This window comes from Physeter macrocephalus, chromosome 5, assembly GCF_002837175.3.
Source record: "Physeter macrocephalus isolate SW-GA chromosome 5, ASM283717v5, whole genome shotgun sequence".
NCBI classification, from domain to species: Eukaryota; Metazoa; Chordata; class Mammalia; order Artiodactyla; family Physeteridae; genus Physeter; species Physeter macrocephalus.
In genome coordinates this window covers 27,985,336-28,004,311 of record NC_041218.1, presented here as the reverse complement: position 1 = coordinate 28,004,311, position 18,976 = coordinate 27,985,336, and positions in this window count along the sequence as shown.

Below are 18,976 nucleotides of genomic sequence, written 5' to 3'. Positions count from 1 at the left end.
CTTAGAACTGCTTTTGCTGCATCCCATAGGTTTTGGGTCATCGTGTTTTCATGGTCATTTGTTTCTAGGTATTTTTTGATTTCCTCTTTGATTTCTTCAGTGATCTCTTGGTTATTAAGTAGTGTATTGTTTAGTTCCCATGTGTTTGTATTTTTTTACAGTTGTTTTCCTGTATTGATATCTAGTCTCATAGTGTTGTGGTCGGAAAAGATACTTGAAACGACTTCAATTTTCTTAAATTTACCAAAGCTTGACTTGTGACCCAAGATATGATCTATCCTGGAGAATGTTCCATGGGCACTTGAGAAGAAAGTGTATTCTGTTGTTTTTGGATGGCTTGATCATTATGTAGTGTCCTTCTTTGTCTCTTGTAATAGTCTTTGTTTTAAAGTCTGTTTTGTCTGATATGAGAATTGCTACTCCAGCTTTCTTTTGATTTCCATTTGTGTGGAATATCTTTTTCCATCCCCTCACTTTCAGTTTGTATGTGGCCCTAGGTCTGAAGTGGATCTCTTGTAGACAGCATCTATATGGGTCTTGTTTTTGTATCCATTCAGCCAGCCTAGGCCTTTTGGTTCGAGCATTTAATCCATTTAGATTAAGGTAATTATCGATATGTATGTTCCTATTACCATTTTCCTAATTGTTTTGGGTTTGTTATTGTAGGTCTTTTCCTTCTCTTGTGTTTCCTGCCTAGAGAAGTTCCTTTAGCATTTGTTGTAGAGCTGGTTTGGTGGTGCTGAACTCTCTTAGCTTTTGCTTGTCTGTAAAGGTTTTAATTTCCCCGTCAAATCTGAACGAGATCCTTGCTGGATAGAGTAATCTTGGTTGTAGGTTTTTCCCTTTCATCAGTTTAAATATGTCCTGCCATTCCCTTCTGGCTTGCAGAGTTTCTTCTGAAAGATCAGATGTTAACCTTATGGGGATTCCCTTGTACATTATTTGTTGCTTTTCCCTTGCTGTTTTTAATATTTTTCTTTGTATTTAATTTTTGATAGCTTGATTAATATGTGTCTTGGCATGTTTCTTCTTGGATTTATCCTGTATGGAAATGTCTGTGCTTCCTGTACTTGATTAACTATTTCCTTTCCCATGTTAGGGAAGTTATTAACTATAATCTCTTCAAATATTTTCTCAGTCCGTTTATTTTTCTCTTCTTCAGAAATGGATATTGAATTGATTTTTAAAAGCTCCATCTACCTCGGTTAATAATGCATATCAATAACTCATTGTTATATTTAACAGTTACATTTCAAAACTTGAAATATATTATGTTGTGTTATCAATTGTTTACAAAAAATTATAATATTAACCAAATCCAGAAGGAAATAAAAAACAAATCCTGACATTGATGCCTTTAATAAAATGTATTTGGGCAAGTTACTTAACCATTTAGTACCTCAGTTCCCTTCTATCTAAGATGTGGGTAACAATACACTCTAAGCCACAGAGTACAGATATGTAATGAGTTAATGTATATATTATACACATACTGGGACAGAGCATGTGCTAATTTAAAATATTAAACCATATTACAATTACTGTAATTACATTACTATTATTAACATAGTTGGTAAAATGTTAGTTTTATATTGCTATTTTAACAAATTATCAGTTTGTTAGTGGTTTAACACAACATTAATTTGTTATCAACAGTTCTACAGTTCAGAATTTTTCTTTTTTTTTTTTTTTTTTTGCGGTACGCGGGCCTCTCACTGTTGTGGCCTCTCCCATTGCGGAGCACAGGCTCCGGACGGACAGGCTCAGTGGCCATGGCTCACGGGCCCAGCCGCTCCGCGGCATGTGGGATCTTCCCGGACCGGTGCACGAACCCGTGTCCCCTGCATCCGCAGGCGGATTCTCAACCACTGCACCACCAGGGAAGCCCTGGATCATCTTTACTATCATTATTCTGAATTATTTTTCAGGTAGACTGCTTATTTCCTCTTCATTTATTAGGTCTGGTGGGTTTTTACCTTCCTCCTTCATCTGCTGTGTGTTTCTTTGTCTTCTCATTTTGCTTAACTTACTGTGTTTGGGGTCTCCTTTTCGCAGGCTGCAGGTTCATAATTCCCGTTGTTTTTGGTGTCTGCCCCCAGTGGCTAAGGTTGGTTCAGTGGGTTTTGTAGGCTTCCTGGTGGAGGGGACTAGTGCCTGTGTTCTGCTGGATGAGGCTGGATGTTGTGTTTCTGGTGGGCAGGTCCACGTCTGGTGGTTTGTTTTGGGGTGTCTGTGACCTTATTATGATTTTAGGCAGCCTCTCTGCTAATGGGTGGGGTTGTGTTCCTGTCTTGCTAGTTGTTTGGCATAGGGTGTCCAGCACTGTAGCTTGCTTGTCGTTGAGTGGAGGTGGGTCTTGTCGCTGAGATGGAGATCCCTGGGAGATTTTCACCATTTGATATTTCGTGGAGCTGGGAGGTCTCTGGTGGACCAATGTCCTGATCTTGGCTCTCCTGCCTCAGAGGCATAGCTCTGATGCCTGGCTGGAGCACCAAAAGCCTTTCATCCACAGGGCTCAGAATAAAATGGAGAAAGAAAGTAAGAAAAAGATAAAATAAAATTAAAAAGTTATTAAAAAAACAAAAAATAATTATTAAAATTTTTTTTAAGTATTTAAAAAAGAAAGAACAACCAAACCAAAAAACAAATCCACCAATGATAACAAGCGCTGAAAACTATACTTAAAAAAAAAAAAAAAAAAAGGACAGACAGAACCCTAGGACAAATGGTAAAAGCAAGCTATACAGACAAAATCCACACAGAAGCATACGCATACACACTCACAAAAAAAGAAAAAGGGAAAAAAATATATATATCGTTGCTCCCAAAGTCCACCTCCTCAATTTGGGATGATTCGTTATCTTTTCAGGTATTCCACAGATGCAGGGTACATCAAGTTGATTGTGGAGATTTAATCCGCTGCTCCTGAGGCTGCTGGGAGAGATTTCCCTTTCTCTTCTTTGTTCGCACAGCTCCCGGGGTTCAGCTTTGGATTTGGACCCGCCTCTGCGTGTAGGTCGCCTGAGGGCGTCTGGTCTTTGCTCAGACAGGACGGGGTTAAAGGAGCAGCTGATTCGGGGGCTCTGGATCACTCAGGCTGGGGGGAGGGAGGGGTACGGATGCGGGGCGAGCCTGCGGCGGCAGAGGCCGGCGTGACGTTGCACCAGCCTGAGGCGCGCCGTGCGTTCTCCCGGCTAAGTTGTCCCTGGATCCCAGGACCCTGGCAGTGGCGAGCTGCACAGGCTCCCGGGAGGGGAGGTGTGGATAGTGACCTGTGCTCGCACACAGGCTTCTTGGTGGCGGCAGCAGCGGCCTTAGCGTCTCATGCCCATTTCTGGGGTCCGCGCTGATAGCCGCAGCTCGCGTCCGTCTCTGGAGCTCCTTTACGCGGCGCGCTTAATCCCCTCTCCTCGCGCACCAGGAAGCAGAGGCAAGAAAAGATCTCTTGCCTCTTCGGCAGCTCCAGACTTTTTCCCAGACTCCCCCCACAGCTAGCTGTGGCTCACTAGCCCCTTCAGGCTGTGTTCACGCCGCCAACCCCAGTCCTCTCCCTGGGATCCGACCTCTGAAGCCCGAGCCTCAGCTCCCAGCCCCCGCCCGCCCTGGCGGGTGAGCAGACAAGCCTCTCGGGCTGGTGAGTGCTGGTCGGCACCGATCCTCTGCGCGGGAATCTCTCCGCTTTGCCCTCTGCACCCCTGTGGCTGCGCTCTCCTCCGTGGCCCCGAAGCTTCCCCCTTCCGCCACCCGCAGTCTCCGCCCATGAAGGGGCTTCTAATGTGTGGAAACCTTTCCTCCTTCACGGCTCCCTCCAACTGGTGCAGGTCCCGTCCCTATTCTTTTGTCTCTGCTTTTCTTTTTTCTTTTGCCCTACCCAGGTATGTGGGGAGTTTCTTGCCTTTGGGGAGGTCTGAGGTCTTCTGCCAGCGTTCAGTAGGTGTTCTATAGGAGCAGTTCCACATGTAGATGTATTTCTGATGTATTTGTGGGGAGGAAGGTGATCTCCACGTCTTTTCTGCCATCTCGAAGCTCCTCCTTGTTTATTTTTAATAATATTTTTTTCCTTAAAGTTTTCTTTGCATGATGCTAATCTAAGTGTACCAATTTTCATTTAGTTAGAAATATCTTTCCATTCTTTGACTTTTAAATTTTCTTTATATGATACCAATATAAGTATACCAGCTTTTTTTGGCGGGGGGTGGTTAGGAATATCTTTTTCTATTCTTTGGTTTTCAGAATTTCTGGATCATTGTGTTTTAGATGTGTGTCTTATCAACAAGATATAACTGACTTGTGTATTTGTGTGTGTGTGTGTGTGTGTGTGTGTGTGTGTGTGTGTGTGTGTGTGTGTTGTTAAAACCATTCTGAGAAAAAGAAAATAACTGACCCAACATGCCAGTTTTTCAACTGGAGCATTTATTCCATTTATGTCAGTAATGGATATTGATATATTTAAATTCACTACTGCAGTTTTGTTTTTGCTTTAAATGTTGCTTTTTTCTTCTCTCTTGCTTTTTAAAAGAACTTCATTATGCTTTTTATTCCATCTCTTTTTCACTATAAGTTTGGAAATATATACCACATTCCTATTCTTAGAGTAGTTACCTTGAACTTTCTATCATGAGCACTTAGCTTCTTAAAGTCTGAAATCAGTGAATATCTTTATCATCCTCCCAAACAATGCAAAGATCTTAGAACTCCAAACACATCTCAACTATTTGATATTGTTGTTGAGTATTTTAGTTCTTGTGGTTTTCCTTTTATCCCACAGTACAGTGGTGTTGTTGTTATTTTCTAGTCAATGTTTGTTAAGCAAATTCTTTGTTCCTTATGTCTTTGTTCATGTCAGATCATTCTTCTGAGATTACTCTTTTTCTGAAGTACAACTTTTAAAATTCCTTTAGTAAGGACTATTTGAGGACATTCTTTTACTCAGTTATAATTTTCTTATGCAATTTTTTCTTGTACAGTTATCAAAATCAAAAAAGTAACACAGATATGAGACCACTGTCTAATCTGTAGATCTTACTCAACCTTTGCCATTAATCCCAATAATGTCCATTATGTGCTCTTGCTCTCCTTTAAGTTGGAACAATTCTTGAGTCTTTTATTGTCTTTCACAAGCTTGCCATTTTTGAACAAAATAGGCCAGTTAGCCTAAAGAATGACTCTCAATTTGGGTTTGTCCAGTGGTTTCTCATAGTTAGATTCAGGTTATCACCTTTGGCAGCAATGATACAGAACTGACATTGTGTTCTCCCTGCATCCTATCAGCAGACATATGGCTTTGCTCTGTCTCATACTGGTTATGTTAACTTTGATTACTTGATTAAGGTGGTGTTTGCCATGTTTCTCCACTGTAAATTTATCATTTTCCCTTAGCAAATAAGTACTGGTTTGTCAGTAAATTCTTACCTTTTATGGTTTAGTAAACTATTTGTATTTCTTAGCACTTCAAAGGGAACTTGTAAGGTTTCAATTAAAAAAGTTTTTTTTCTCAAATGGCAGAAAGCTTGACCTATTTGGAAAATAACTGCAAAGCAGAAAAAGAAATATATTTAAGAATTGGAATTGAAATTTGGGAAATTCATATCTAGTTTCCTTAAAGTATCAAAGTTATTAGTAAGATTTTAGTAAGGAATTTTGAAAGAATGGGAGACTATTCAAACAGGTGCTTTCAGAAGATAAAATGCTCATCAATGATCTCAACCTATATAAAAACTGTGCAGAATTATAAAGTTAGGAACATAGATAAAGGCATATCTCTTGCCTGTAAAATTTTATTCAGTATGTAATTTTACTTTGTTTTTATTACAATAAATTTTGTCCTAAATTTTCCTTTTAGGTAATTATAATTATTTTCCTAGGATAAAAAGCTGAGTACTTGCTTAATTTATCTTCTATATTTTTAATCACATTAAAAATATTTTTTAAACTACTAAATTCATTTTGATTAATGCTTTGGCCTCATTGCATAGAGTTTCAATTTATACAAAGGTTAATATTTTATCACTTCAGAAAGATTCTATTGCTGTTTTCTTAATTTAGTATTGTTTTAATCTTTATTGATTTCTTGGCCCAGTTGTTACTTCATAGAATACTTTTTAAAAATTATGAATATGTCAGTTTTCCTTATTTAAATTTACTTTTTTCTAGTTTTATTGAACAGTGATCTGAAAACATATACTTCAAATTTCTGCATTTTGAATTTATATAAACTTTCTTTTTTTCTGTTATACAGGAAATTTTGATATTTGTATATAATAACAAATTTGTATACAATAACAGTATATACCTCATAGAGTTTATATGAGGATTAAATACTTAAGAGATACACTTAAAACATGTACATAAAATCAGTACTGTAGAAATGTTAGCTATTACTACTATATTCACTTTAAATTCCATTTGAAACTTACATTCATTTTTTTTGTTTTCCTTATTCAACCTTTTATTTTTAAGGTTTTTGTTTCAGTGTTATGTCATAGTAATACAAATTATTGTATTTTATTCTTTATTTATATACAATACACTATTTTTGGTAAGTGATTTAGACATCCTCCTTCACAGAAGTAATCGCTATGCTAGTCCTATCATATGCCATTCTTTTTTTTTTTAGTTTCTGTTTTTTTTTCATATGTCATTCTTCATTGGCCTTATTCTAAAGTCATATGTTTTTAGGGGTGGGTCTATTATCTATGATTACATTTGTTATGTAGACTTGTTTTAGTTTTGTAACATTAGAACTTTTATTATGCTATTTTTGAAAACATGTTTAAAAAACAAATGAAATCACTCACCAAAACTATTTCCAAGTTAATGATTGATTTTGTCTCACAAACAAACTCAACAACTTTGATCCCTTTTACAACAGAGGAAGTATTTAACAATTTTTGGCTTTCCTTCTGTCTGACCTCTGCTTTCTCAGTCTAATCCAGTTTAGTTTGGCGGGGGGGTGCGGGGGAATTGAATTGAGCCCAACTTTTGGTCCAACAATTAACTAAAATAATCAACCACATTATTCTCTTTTCTTAGTCTTATAATTTCTTCTTGTTCTCTCAGCTCACTATTTTTCTTTTTGTTTGCTTAAATTTCTGCAGAAAAAAAAGATGGTACTTAAAGAAAAGGAGGCTGTTTTTACATTACAGGGAAAGATAGAGGCTGCTGTTTTGTTTACGTAAACACTTATGCCAAAGCAAGGCCTCTTCTGGAAGGAGAGTGGGAATTTAAACTAATTGAATTGCTCTACTAAATAATAGGAATGTGATTTTATTTGTGGGCTGGATGGCAACTTCACAAAGAAATAATTTTGAGCTGGGGGAAATAGGACTGAGGACTCTGGGATTGGGGAGGGAAATGAGAGAGAGGTGACAAGAAAGGGGAAATGCTCATGAAAGAAAGGAAAGTGCATGGGCTTCCAAAGCTTGGGGGTGAGTCTGAGAAATCTTTGTGAAAGAAAAGGTTAGGGATGATAGCCCTTAGGAGCAGTGATTCCTGATATCCAATTAAAGTTACGTTTACTTTGTTAAAGTTCCTTACAAGATTCAGTCCTGGCGATTCCCTATGCTAGCCTAGTATTTACTGAGAGCCGGGAGATGGCAGGGCTATCTTGGTGTGAAGCTGACCTGACCAGCAGTTGTACAGTGTGGTACAGAGGTGGCCAGATGTGTCAGAGAAGCCCTAAGCAGCGTCTGGAACAAGAGGGCAGAAGGGATGTGCTCCCCATGTGTACACCAATGCCCTCACAAACACTATAGGACATGGGACTGGACTTCCTACAGTCTCCCACTATGGGGGCTGGATGTTAACAGACATTGTGACCATGGAGAATAGAAAAAATTGGAAAACTATGGATACATTTAAGATAGGTAGTTTTTCCCCTAGGTCACACCAAAGTCCTTAACAGATTTCCAATTTGAGAATTGTCCTTTAAAAAGCAACTCTAAAAATTGTGGGAAACATCCTCTACTACAGTAAAGGTTTTTAACATTTTGGAGTCAGAGATCTCTTTGAGAAAAATGATAAAACATTGGGTCCTTTCATCAGAAAAATGCATATACACATAAACTTTTGTCTAAAATGTAACGCTTATTAAAGACCCAGAAACTCTTCTTTCCTCCTTAAAATTTAATCATTTGTTTCTGCTTATTACTTTTTTGATATCACAATGAGTACCTTCAACTTTAGGTCTCATTCTGCACACATCCCCACCCCCAATTATACCCTTGATGATTGATTGTTTCATTTACTCTATCTTCAGGAACTTCTATTATTTCTATTAACATGTCTTCTTGTATGTCATCTTCCCTCACATTCTCTTAAAATATTTTGATTGTGTTCCTCAAATCTGTCTTTTGTGAGCTATACTAGAAACTCCATATGAAGGTAAGGAGTAGAATTATTTTGTTCATTACTTCATCCCCAGCATCTCGCACAGCAGCTGGGCATGTCTGATAATCAATCAATATGAAAATATTTATCTCAGTTATTTATTGTTAGCATTTATTAAAATACTGAATGGAACTGAGTTTTACGAGCCTGATATTTTGCAGCATGCATTCTTACTGTCTCCAGTAATTATTAAAATTCCTTAATAGTAGAATATGATCAGTTCATATCTGCTGAAAAAATGGCTAATTGGTCTTTCATAAAATATTCATGGGTTTCTTATAAATAAAGTGACTATAAATTTGTCACCCAAACAAGGACTGTGTTGGCAAACCAGAATATGTAGTCATCTTGCCTACCAAGCGTTAAAGTAATCCAACAAGGAGGCCAAGACTGAGGAGGCTCTAATGCCTTGGTAGCCTACTTCTGCAAACCAACACTGAAGCCAGAGTCAATCCTGTCAATGCCTCAAGAGTAAGAACAACCAATCTCGAACAACCAATTAGGCTTTCCAAAATAACACAAAGGCTTAAGCTATGGCCAATCAAATAATTTCCTTGCTTTGCCTCTGTCTTCCGTATACAAGCCTACACTCTACCCCCAGTCAGCAGACTGCCCCTAACCATTTCCAGTTTGACACTGTCATATTCAAATCAAGTTTTGATCAAATAAACTCTTAAAATTTTTAATGTGCCTCAGTGTATCTTTTAACAGAGAGAAACTATTTCATGGATAAGGTTAATGTTGTGGGCTGAATGTGTCCTTCCCCAACACATGTCAAAGTCCGCAATATCTCACAATGTGACTGTATTAGGAGATGAGCCTTTAAAGAGGTAATGAAGGTAGAATGACCCCCCCGGGGTGGGGGCTCATCTAATATGACTGGTGTCCTTAGAAGAAAAGGAAATTAGAACACAGACAAGCACAGTGGTAAGACCTTGTGAAAACAAAGGGAGAAGACAGACATCTACAAACAAGGAGAGGAGTCACAATGAAACCAACCCCGCTAACACCTTGATCTTGCACTTCTATCCTCCAGAACTGTGAGGAAATAAATTTCTCTTGTTTAAGTTGGTGGTATTTTGTTATGGCAGTCCTAGTAAAATACTACAGTTGTCCTCTCCAAAATCTTTTTCATAATTTTTAAAATATATTTTATTTCTATATGAAGGTCACAAGGTAGTAGATCACCAGTCACACCAGCACCTTAGTTGTTTGGCCTATGTGGTGCTTTAAAAAATTAAATTAGTTGCCAACCATTAACTTAAAAATCTGGATTTCCAGCTCCCCTCAAAGTCTCAGAAAACCTGACAACACTTGGGTGTCTATTCTTCTGGGAATAATGCTTATTTATGATATAAATGAATTCAACCACTTATTTATTTTATTCACTGATGATAAATTTTTTACTGTGGTAAATTATCCATAACATGTGGACACTCGGCATCTGAGTTTTGACCTTTGCTCCAGATATATTAATTGAATATTCTCACTGGGTAACATTATTAACATTTTCCCCCTTTTGGACCGTATTTCCTTGCAGTTGGTTAAACCTTGGGGAGTTGGTTAGAGTAAAGGCTGATTTCATGTTCTCTTTTAGATACACAATTGCTGAGTCTCACATGTGGATTGGTGCTTGAGCAGACCCATCAGGGCCGTGATGAAATCTGGTTCTGAGCAAGTTCTGTTGCTCAATCAGAAGATGGAAATTTGGTTATTTGGGACTGTTTCCTCCTCTTGATTCAGTTTCAGCCCTACCACAGAGGGGGCACTCAGCCTAATCCAGAGGATCTCTTTTACCGTCTGGATCTTGTGGCTGAAGGATGGACCTGCCTCTGAGATATAGGATAGGTTCCTTTTCTCTTTCCTGTGTTCAAGGCTGCTAATGTTCCTTCTCTTTCTAATATTTTAGCCATGAGGATTTTAGGTAGATGACTCACCTCAGGTTGAAGCTTATCCTGTCTCTTAGCCATGTTTTCTGTTGGAAGAGCACCAAAGGAAACACTTCACTAGCAATAAGAATAGGACCAGGACCCTTTCCCTGTGACACCTGTTACTTAGTCAATACTGGTAGAGTCCCTATGATATGAATCTTCCTCTGCTAAATGCTAAAGGAGTAACCAAAATTATACATAAGCTTGGCTACAGGAACTTTCCAATCTAGCCTGTATAATGTGGTTGAGTAGGTAATAAGTGAGTATTCATGAAGGCAGAGGATTGAGATAATTATATATAAAAGAATCCTCCCTCCCTGTGTCATCCAAGTAGAGGTCCATTTCTATAGTATCTTCCTATACTGCCCCTGCCCAAATGGTATCAGGGCTAAAGTTATTTAAGCCCAATCCCTCAATTTTTTGCCCATGCCCTTATATAAGTCCTAGTAGAACTGCAGAATGCTCAGGTAAACTCTGAGTTTGAACATCTGAGTTCTCCTTTCAGGCGAATCATCTCTCTTAATTTTATTATCTGCATGTAGTAATCTTTGTATCTCGAGGTACGTAGGGTAGCCATGAGTATTAAATGAGATACACTTTTAATTCACTTAAGGCAGTACCTGCCACCAAGTAAATGCTCTACAAATAACAGGTGTCGCTATTGGACAAAGGTATGAAAGAAAACCAGGAATGAAAATAGAAGGAGAAGTTCCTACAATCATTCTTCACGTAGAGAAATAATGATATCACATTAAAAATTAGTTTCCAAACAAAAATTCCAAAATTACCTTCTGTTAAATGTAAAGAAAAAAAATTTGTTTGCTCTCTCTAATGCAGGGAATTTGGTTGGTATTTACACTGAGAAAAGTAGGAGGTGGCTTCCAAGTCTGTTTCACCTGTGTTCTTCTTCACAATTGGCCTTTACTCTTGTTCTAAAAGCCCCAACATTTAGCAAACTGAGTAATTGCTTCTGAGCAAGTGGAAACAGTCTATAAATTTAGATTGAGGTGGATACTGTATGAAGGTGCTGTTTTATTGAAAAACTGAAATCTCCAGTATCAAGCCATAAGATGCCTTGCTGAATTTGAGAGTTAATTCCACTTCAACCTAACATTGTAACTTCTTGCATTTGTTCTCTTGGCCACCTTTTTTTGATGCCAGTTAACTCTTTAGTTATGAATGGCTGTCTGAATAATAGAATTTTCTGGAAAGAGGTTTTAGACCATCAGGGAGAGTTTCTCATCCATAAGGAGCCGGTTTATCAGCTTGTGAACCAGATTGTCTTCTAATATATTCTCATTAGGCAGTTGGAGAGCAACCGCCCATCTCTTAGGACTCTGATGCTATGTCGTTGGTAACCATCACATCCATGCCCTCCAGGCCAGCCTTCCATGTTCATATTTCATATTAATTCAATAAGCATTTCCTGAATGCCTACTTATATATCAGGCAGAGTACCAAACACTAAGGATATAGTATAAAATGCACCTACCTTCTAACCTTCAAGCCTTATTAGCTTAGGAAGTGGGCAGTATCATTTTAGGGCTCTCATTCTAGTTAAATAATACTGGTATCTCCTCCCTAGAAACTTATAATCTGACAAGGTAGCAAGACATAGCAAGGACATAACCGTTTAAATGTCAAATAGTTGCACAGATATTAAAAGCTAAAGAAAATCAGGTGAAAGCAGGTGGTTGAACATTTAGAAGACTAATAGAATTTTTTTAGGTCATTCATCCATTAAATTGAAGGGTTATTTCGACCTGAAGTATGTTAATTTTGTCATTTTTTTCAACAAGCGTCCCAGAAACATGGACTTCCACAGTATTGGAGTCATTATATCTATATATATATTAAATACTGACGGTGTAAACATACAATAACAAAACCTTTTTACTTGCTTACATGGGAAGAAATATCAGAGGGAGTTTGAAACCACCTAAATTCTTTGCTGTGAACAATATACATCCTTTTCTTTTAAGGCGAGAGCTGTCACTGATAGTTTGCCAGGTAACATTTTGACTTGTTGCAATCATTCCCATGAGTTGAATTGATCCTTGTGCATCTACCTGGTGCACAATAATATCCAAGCTTCAGGTAAAATTTAGGACCATGAGCCCTAATGTCAGTTTCATTTGACAGAGAAAATAAAGGTTTTCTTTTGTTCCCCAAATACACTCAAAAACACCCCATTAGGGGTGATTCTCAATCATTCACATGTTTCCTGGTCAACTGAGGAGTGTAGTAAAAATGCAGATTCCTAAAGGTTCTGCCTGAGTAGGTCCAAGAGCCACCACTTTTAATGCCCAGATGAATCTGCTATGAGTGGTCCACAGAAACACCACCCATCTTCAAAGAGGAAAACCTATGAGAACAGGTCAAAAGTAAGAAGTAATTCAGTTTGAGAGAGGAGCAGCTGGGACCAGTGCATTGAAAAGGCCCCTTACAGAAGCGTCCTACGAGATGAGCAGATCAGGAGCCACAAGCTTCCCTCTTCCGATTCTTGGTTCTTACAGTGTTCTCAAGAGGCCTCAGTAAGAGGCAGCAGGAGGAAGGATGCTGTGCCCCTTAGGCTGGTAGTGAGTCTTGGCGGTTTTTTTTTTTTTTTTTTTTTTTTTTTTGGTATGCGGGCCTCCCTCTGTTGTGGTCTCTCCCGTTGCGGAGCACAGACTCCGGACGCGCGGGCTCAGCGGCCATGGCTCACGGGCCCAGCCGCTCCGCGGCACGTGGGATCCTCCCAGACCGGGGCGCGAACCCGGTTCCCCTGCATCGGCAGGCGGACGCGCAACCACTGCGCCACCAGGGAAGCCCTGTCTTGGCGGTTTGAATCCCCCTAAACTTTGGTTTTTCCAACAGTCCTTCCCACACACATTCTTTCGATTGGGATTCTCCTGCCCGCGGCTCCTTTTTTATCAGGACAGACCTAAGAGAACCTAAGGGAACTTATTAACAGTAAGTACTGAAGGATTACATTGATGTGTGTATGCTAAAATTTGTATTACATTTCTTTAGAATCTTTTAAGAATCAACACTCTTTTGGTTCTATTTCTCCCTGAAGAATGGGAAAAAAAAGAAAACTATTACCAAAATCTTTTTGAGACCTACAGATTGTATAAAACCCAGGAAGATGTTAACCGAGTTTATCAAATAGTAAACTCTACGTGGGCAGGAAGGTTTTTTCCCCTATTTTTTTTATTGTGGTAAAATACACATAATATAAAATGTACCCTCTTAAACCATTTTAAGTGTACGGTTCAGTGGTATTAAATACATTCATATTGTTGTGCAACCACCATCCATCAAGAGGGCTCTTTCCATCTTGCAGAACTGACACTCTAGACCCATTAAGCAATAATTCCCCCGTTCTCCCCTCCCCTAGCCCTGACAATCATCACCCTGCTGTCTGTCTCTATGAACTTGACTACTCCAGGTGCCTCATAGAGGTGGCATCATACAGTATTTGTCTTTTTGTGACTAGTTTATTTCACATAGCATAAGGTTCTCAAGGTTCATCCATGTTGTAACATGTCACAGTTTCCTTCTTATTTATGGCTGAATGATATTCCCTTGTATGTATATACCACAATTAGCTTATCCATTCATCTACCAGTTGTCTAAAGGACCGGAATTTTCATCTGTTTTGTTCACTTTCATGTCCCTAGCACTTAGAAAATTTTCTGGCTTATATTAGGTGTTCAGTGATGATTTATTAAATAAATGAATAATGAACAATTAAATGTGAGGTCTTGAGTATACTTATAGCAGCATTATGTCCATTGAATTAGTTGCAAATCTTGATATGAGTCTGCTTCTTGGTCAACTGTGTCTTCTAATCTTTTCTGTTCCCCCACTTTATCTTTCCAGTTCTTTCTTTTACTATCTCTTCAATATCCATTCTCTTGACTCCTCCCATCTTTTTCTATTCTCCATGTCTCAGACAAAAATCAATAAAACACTGCAACATTGATGTAGCAATGCTGAATAAAGGCAAGGTTGATTGAGCCAGTAAATAGTACTTCATTGTACAGGCCTTTGTGCTAGAATTGGGACCATTATACTTAGTTAATATTGCCCAATGAGATCTTAATTTAGGACTATAATTTCAGATCTTTAAAATGCTGAACATTACTCAAATAAAGTTCAGTATTTATAAAGTATTTACTAAAACTGCTTAATTAAAGCAATATACAGTAGGGAATCTATTTTAAAGGTAATATTCTCTAAAAGTAGTGATGAAGCTTAATGTCTATATTTATCTAAATTAAAGTACCTTTGAAGAGCATTTTATCACACTTATATATACCAAAAATGTGTCTGAAAGAAATTGACTACAATGTCAGGTCAAACAAGGTTGGGCACATTCAGAGTAGTTTGGTGATAGAACAATTTGCAAGGCCTAGAGTTAAAAATAATTGAAGGTATGTTATTCAATTTTTTTTGAAATTGCTTGCTGCTAGAGTCTAGTGTATTTTGTTTCAGGTCTAACTGGATTTTATAAACACTCAAATATGGAAATTTGTAATGTCAATACTGACAGAACAGTAGCTCTATTGGGCTCAACTATTCAATCTTCCAACAGAATTTCTTGTTTTTCCCCCTTTTTTTTTTTTTTTTTGTGGTACGCGGGCCTCTCACCGCTGTGGCCTCGGTCCCGTTGCGGAACACAGGCTCCGGACACGCAGGCCCAGCGGCCATGGCCCATGGGTCCAGCCGCTCCGCGGCATGTGGGATCTTCCCGGACCAGGGCACGAACCCATGTCCCCTGCATTGGCAGGCGGACTCTCAACCACTGCGCCACCAGGGAAGCCCCTCCCCCCCTTTTTTATACCTTCAACACTACAACTTACCAAAAAATAAAGTGAAAAATAAAGGCTTCCTTTACAGGACCTAGAAATGTTGTGTCATTTCTCCTTTCTCTAAAAAACAGACCAAGAGCCCTGTGCTCTTCATATTTTCAGATTCCTTAGGCAAGGTCTGTCTGCATCGGAGCACAGCCAACAGAAATCTGCATTCCTTACAGCAGCAATCATGCCCTGGTGGACTTGATACTGGCTGCGGCAGATCTGATAGATTTACAGTTGCTTCACTGTAATACCTCATCAGCGTTTTAAAACAACAGAACTGCATGAAATACACAAAAGGGTCTCAAAGTATAAAGCAGCTGTAGTATGCAGATCAGGCAGAAACAAAATCATATGGGTAAATGATTAATTGTGCTTCCTAACAATTTAGTGTCCATGTGGTCAGGCTGGGTAGCCGACATAAAGCCATTAGAGGGTCCCCAAAGCGCTCTTCCTGTCCCCAAATTATTGCCCTTATGTATTGCTATCTTACCAACATTCCTCTCTCCGACATAGCCTGAAATTCCAACCAGCTCTTCTGGGTTATACAACTAGTTATTTATTTTCTTAGAAGCACTACTGAAGTTTATCAAATGGTTCAAGGATGTGGCAGAGAAGTTCTCTTCATACATTAGCATGAATTATCATGTAAAATTAGCCCATATCACCTTGAACACATCACAGGTCCTAGGGAGATGGAAGTAACTAAGGTACTAACAGGTTAACATGAGGGGGGTATTTGATATCTCCAATATCTGAGACTTCTCAAGACCTTTAGTATTTTTTTTCTTATTAGTCATTTTTTTTTCTTGTGTTCCATAGCTTGGTAAATTTGTAAGTGAATGTTGGACATAAGGTATAGAAAACTTCCAGAGACATTTTGCTTCTTGTAGGCAGTTAGAGTAAGGAAAATTCACCTTAATCCAGTCGGAAGTTGAAACTGAGCTAGTTTGAAGCTGAGTTTAGTCTGTGTGGAGGCCACTCTATTTCTGGTTCGTCGTTACTATTAAAAGAGTAACTCTTTAGGAGTCACAGCTGAAATCCTAGATTGTTAATTAAGTCTCTCCTCTGTAATAATCTCTGAATTCCATTTTTGTCTCCCAAGGTCTGGTCAGATTTCCAGCCAGTCAACCTTCAGTTACAAATTGGCAAATGCCTTGAGGGGAAAAGCATCATGGAATGTTGAATTCATTCACTTTCCTTCCCTTCTCTTCAGCAATCTGGCCCTCAAGTCCTTGCTGCCTTAGAATTTCTCCAGTGTCTTCAAACAGATCATGTGTGATGTGTGTGTGTGTGTGTGTGTGTTTGTATTTTAATCTAGCTTTTCTCTTTTCTAGTTTTTCTTGGAAAGGTGATTGGTCTGCTACAGGCTAGTCTGCCATAGCTGAAAGCAGAAGTCTTAAGGGGTATCTGGAATTAACACAGCATATCAAGGGAGAGGCCATGGAAAAGGAAAGACAGAATAAGCTTTCATATTTTTGTGGGTTCTTTTTCACTTGTGGGAGTTGCTTTTCTACGCATTGACATAGCATTTTCTCAGAGTCCTCTTCATACTCTCACACACTGTCCTCCCTCAAAGCACCAATCCTTCAGAAACATTATGGCTGCCTGGACACCTTCTCGGCTATAGTGAATTATGGTCCATTTAAAAAAATCTTTCATTCATCCCTGTTGTGTGGCCTCTGGCATTCTTTGAAGAAAACTACAGAGAAATAAGTATCATCCCAATAATTTTTAATAACAAAGGATAAGTGGTAGTTCTTCCACATGCTTGGAAAAAATCATAGACCCATGGAATCAGCAGGGAACTTAGAGAACACAGTCTCGTCTCTCACAAAGAAGCCAACTTGCCCGAGGTCCCGCACTGTTTGGAGGAAGGAACAGTAATTGTCTTCTTCCTGTCCAGTGCTCTTTCAAAAATACTCCATTGCTCGCAGTAAAGCAGTTACTTCATGGGAAGATTTATGGTGACTGATAGCTCTTAGATTCTACATCTTAATGTCCTCTCCAGAGAAAAAATCTTTTGTGATTGTTGCCTATCAATCTCATCCCATACCCTAAACTTTCTCTTTAAGATTCTGGTCTGGGCTGTTCAAGGATGACTGTGATTTTCAAACTTACAGGTTGCTGTGTAAGTTCAGTTCTCCATTTTCATGCAGGAGGTTTATTAGGTAGGCTTGTAGGGAAGTGTAAGAAGGAGGATTGGACTGAGGGAAGGTTTAAACTAGATCAAGCTACAGCAAAGGCTCACTCAATCATGCGGGTACTCTGGAGCAGGGATGGTGCCCTCGCAGTAGTCCTAACTTAGGCAAGGGGGACATCTTCATGTTTCTACCTGGATACGTCAACCAGTCAAATGATGCAGGCTGACCTCAGGGAAAGGGTGTGGCCTTGAGCAGGGTGGTTCTCTTTGGTGAAGGACATTTCCCAGAGAGGGACTCAACTGAGAGCCATTAAATGATAAATCTCTCAAGCCCCATTCCTGGAAGGGGAACCTGGGAAACACAATACAGCATCTACTGTGGGTTCTTAATTAAACCCACATCTAGAACAAGTAAAAGTTAAAAGGATGTCATTAAAGATGAAATCCAAACAAACTAAAATGCATCTGTATTTGTCTCTCTGTTGTCTTTGAAATAAATAGCAGACAGCAATAGTCTGAAAGTGAAATAACCTAATGATTTTATTCATAACTATTTTACACTTGTTATCAAAGACAAGCCATTGAGGAGGCATGTAAACTTCACATTCATCTGTCTGAATGAAGGATATCAGAGTTCAGGTAATTGCTTTCTAAAGAGTACCTTCACTGCTTTCATGTTCCTTGTGCAAGTTTCACTGAGAGGCTTAGCAAAATAATTGCATTGAAGTCAAAGGAACTGAAAAGCAGACATCATCCTCCAGTCCTGCACACAGGGAGATCAGCTAGGTGGTTTGTGACCGCCTAGAGGGGTGGGATAGGGAGGGTGGGAGGGAGGGAGACGCAGGAGGGAAGAGATATGGGAACATGTGTGTATGTATAGGTGATTCACTTTGTTGTAGAGCAGAGACTAACGCACCATTTTGGAGCAATTATGCTCCAGTAAGGATGTTAAAAAAAAAAAAAAAGCAGACATCATCCTCCAGTCCTGCACATCACTATTTTAAGAGCTGAGTAAATGTTCATTTTATAAGAACAGTCACTGTATAGTCAAAAAGGAATGATTGTATTTGACTTTAGCAATAACTGCAAGTATCCATTAATATAGTTAATGAAAGGAATTGATGTTCTTCAGTAGAAGAACTATCATGTTAATAGCCTTATTGAATTAGTTTAAGAACATGAATATAGTACATGATATCTAAAACTGTCAAATTCCAAATTTTTTAAGACATAATTTAAAGGATCAATAAAGAAAATTTGTATAATGATATATCTATATATCTATATTTTTTTGCGGTACGCGGGCCTTTCACTGCCGTGGCCTCTCCCGTTGCGGAGCACAGGCTCCGGACGCGCAGGCTCAGCGGCCATGGCTCACGGGCCCAGCCGCTCCGCGGCATGTGGGATCTTCCCGGACCGGGGCACGAACCCGTGTCCCCTGCATCGGCAGGCGGACTCTCAACCACTGCGCCACCAGGGAAGCCCCTATAATGATATATTTATACACAATTCCAACTTTCTCAGTTTCAGCCAAATTGAAAGTAAGTTTTTATTGCCATCTTGAAATTCTAAAGAATATATCCTCTTAGTCCTTAAATTACCTTCAGCTGTGTGTGTGTGTGTCTGTGTGTGTGTCTCTGTGTGTGTGTGTGTCTGTGTCTGTGTGTGTCTGT